This window comes from Phalangium opilio, unplaced genomic scaffold, assembly GCF_054372755.1.
Source record: "Phalangium opilio isolate 3A_F unplaced genomic scaffold, DU_Popi_V2 ptg000077l_1, whole genome shotgun sequence".
Lineage (NCBI taxonomy): Eukaryota > Metazoa > Arthropoda > Arachnida > Opiliones > Phalangiidae > Phalangium > Phalangium opilio.
The window spans coordinates 2,698,534-2,702,193 of record NW_028324185.1 but is presented as its reverse complement, the minus strand read 5'-3'; the positions used below and the strand labels follow the sequence as shown (position 1 = coordinate 2,702,193).

The window sequence follows — 3,660 nt, the reverse complement described above, 5'->3', positions numbered from 1 at the left end:
AAAAGTAACATTTAGTTGTAATTTGGCACGTTTATTCTATGAATCATGATTTGACTTGTATGCCATATAATCGAACTGACGTCTTTAATATATTTATGTCAGTGACTTGTACTGTATCTCGCTCGGGGAATTCTTAACGTGTTCGACTCATTGGTGATATTTTCAAGGATGATGTTGGGAGGAAGAGAAATCTGAGAGAAATAGGCGCGCTAACTGTGGAACAGTTCAGGTCCGGTGGGACGCTAGAAATGGGAGAGGAATATCGGAAAAATGGAAGGCGGCCTACGTGATTGGTCTGAAGTAGAATCTTCGCCAGTTTTCCGAGTATTCCTTCCCCAATTCTAGCGTCCCACCGGACCTGAACTGTTGTACAGTTAGTTCGCCTATTTCTTTCAGATTAGGCATCCTCCCATCATCCTTGGTTAATCTATAATAATCTAAGCTTGGTCTAGGAAGGGATGTCCACACTAAGTCAACTCGCGACTTATTTACAGGTGGGCCCCTTTACAATGCATAGAGGGGTGGTGGCTAGCCCCTATGCCACAGCTAACCTACAGCGCCCTATACTAACTATTACCGTTAACCTCAGCAAGTTTTGATGGAAAGGAGAAACCGGGTTAGACCGCGGAGGAAAACTCCTTTTAACTTGCAAACTCTACGCAGAAGGATTTGTTCCCAGATTTTCACCCGGTGCCACAGTCCGGGATCGAACCCGGGATCCTCTTGCTGCGAGGCGAAAGCGCTAACCGCTACGCCACCCCACCTTACATGAATAGATAGGCGATTTAAAAATTATTTCACCCGGTGCGCGCGCATAAATACGAGAGGGGAGAATGCCGCTACATTTTTTTGTATAGGGAACTTTTTTAAAAGGCCTATTTTTTACTCTTCGTTGTTCGGTGGCTAGACCCAATGTAGGAAAAGTCTGGAGATTAAAACACACCCTCGCCATAAGCACGGCCCACCCGGTTTGGTCGCAGCGTCCGTAGGCTCGCGTTTGCTAGTTACATTTTGCAACGAAAATAGAACTTTTCTACTATTCCGCTTGGACACGAGAACAGCTTACGTGGGAATTTTTCGGCCAATTTTTGATATCGATTCATTTTAAAGGTAAATATTGTAACCCTCCGTAGAATAATTTAACTAAGGGAGAAAGCTCCCGAGGGCCATAAAAAATGAATAAAGACAACTTACTTTAAATATCCAAAGTAGAAGACAAGTCTTCCAATATTTTATTAAATATAAAGAAACAAGGGATAAACCCAACTTAACCGTACACTTGACAGTTTATAAAACCAAAACAAAAGATCAACCGCTCTGTCCGAGAGCTGACTAGTAACTGAATTAACAGAAAAATCACAGAGATTAGGATAGGAGGAGGAGCATGTAACATGGAGGCATAACACCCTGCCAGATCCAACGAGTAGAAATTCCAGGAATCTGGCAGCCATGTTACATCCCCCCTCTTTAGGAACTCTTAACAAAATGGAAAAAGAAAGGGTTATACCGAGAAACCCGGAACAGTTTAGCAGGGGTACGGCACCTATTTATTATCACAAGTTTTTTTTTCAGTTTAGGGTTACCCCGAGGAACCCTAAAAATCATTAGCAGGGGTATAGGTATATTTAAGTTCCTTCACAAAAATAAATGATGATTTTTTTCTTCATTGGTGCTGCCTGAGCTTCTGTTCCATCTTCATACCCGAAGGGCTTCCCTTCTACCGTGATATTAGGCTCTCCTTACGGAGGATCAAGGTATATGGGTAGTGGACGTGCTCCTTCGGTCATCTAACATTAGATATATTAGTAATTTCTTTTTGTTGCTTGGGAGTAACTGTACCCCTCTTACACTGAGAATAGCTTTAGGAGCTCCCCACCTACTGATAATGGACTTCACAGAGAGAAAAATGGTCTGTCAATTGTACAGAAGTTTTCTGTAAGCAGGTGATGCCAACAAAGTCTTGTTAAATTTACCGAAAATGTAGGCCTTTGATAAAAACAATAGAATTTCCGCAAAAATTACAAGGTTTGAATTTTGTGTAATTTACCGAGAAAAAGTGGTGTATTCTACAAGCTTATTGTAGTTGTAACAACTTATTTTCTGTTAAAGTTACAGAACAGGTTTGAAAGATACTACAACATTCGTCTTTTGTTACTGACTTTAAGTTGTAAAAATTACAGATTAGTAGTTGTTAATATTCCAGTTAACTGTATAATATAAGTTTTATGGCTGCAAAATTTACATATGAAAATCTGTAAATATTACAAAAACGGTACTGTTAATCATGCAAAATAGTTGTAATTTGTACAATATTCAATTTTTTGACCCCTTTATGCTTGTGGAAAAAATTCAAAAAATAAGTTGTAATTTTTACAACATTCTGGTTTTTGACCCCTTTATTCTGCTGCAAAAATTTGAGAAAAATATGTAATAATTGCAATATTTTATTTATTTGGTACTGCAAAATCTACAGAAAGAAAATTGCAAAATTTGCAAGTTAATTGCTTTTACATATTTGTATTTCAAAAAAACCTTTCCAAATCAAAATATTTTTTTTCTTATCGTAAAAAAGACCAATTTTTCAAGGGTCACAAATATTAGAGCCATCCTAAAAAAAACATTTCTTTTATAAGATTATTCAAATAGGTCTACGTAATAGGTATTTATATTTCTTAACTATATAATAGTTCTTTTCTAGACACCCACCCTCCTATTCTGACATTGAAAGTTTTTACGAAATTTGTGAAAGAGATATATCCTACTTTATTAAATTTACCTAGCCTGACAAAGAAATATATATCAAGACCAGTTAGTGTGGACAAACTGCTAAGTTCTTCAATAAGATTTAATTTTGCATACCTTCATTGCATCCAATCAAATTCGGAAACTTTGTTAATGAAATTCAGAACCTTCGAATTTACAAGATCTTTACCGTTTTTGGGATTGATTTTAACGATACACCTTTCATAAAAATTGTACTTTAATTTATTACAAAAAAATAACGGACAGAAAAATTACCTTTGAAAAAATTCCAGAGTTGCTGAGCATTTGTCGGGGTACTCAATATTAAAAAGGAAAAACATTCCAAAAAAATGGACAGTGCGTTTACGATTTCTGCTCCTTTTAAATGATCATTCACAATTTTTCCGTCCACAGACAGTAAAAAGTGATGAGCATTTGACATGCAGTCTCCTTCAAAAAGAGTATTTACTACCTGGCTAACAAAAATTTTTTACAAAAGAAGCCTTACCGATAATAACCAAACATGGGTACAAGCTAAGTTTTTTTTCGATCTCACTTTGAGGAGTTCCGGGCTAAATCCGAAAGTAAATATTATTTAGGTACTAATTTAGATTTCACATTAATGTTGGCATGCAGAATCGTAAGTTATAAAAGAAATGTGGTTACCTCAAACTTTGGAAAGATTTCCGTGAAATCTTCCGTAAAATGATTAATTAATAATGATACAACCCCCGCAACCAACGAAGGCTTCACGGAACTCTCCTTACTCTCACATTTTTCGCTTGATTTCATATCCTCCAAGATTGTCTTTGTTGATTCTTTTTTACTTCTTGCGAAAAAATTGCAAAACATATTGCTTTTCAAGGTAAAAATTTGTGAAATTGATCAGGAAAGTTTTTTGATGTTAATATTTCTAGA

At 36.3% G+C, this 3,660-nt stretch overlaps 1 long non-coding RNA gene across 1 annotated transcript; it reads right to left on the bottom strand.

Moving 5' to 3' along the window:
- Positions 1–2,331: 2,331 nt before the first annotated feature.
- On the bottom strand, positions 2,332–3,187 carry LOC149656756 (uncharacterized). Its single transcript, XR_016370021.1, has 3 exons — positions 3,019–3,187; positions 2,860–2,961; positions 2,332–2,608 (listed from the first exon to the last, which is right to left on the bottom strand). It is a non-coding gene; the product is annotated as an uncharacterized LOC149656756 (long non-coding RNA).
- Positions 3,188–3,660: the final 473 nt, after the last annotated feature.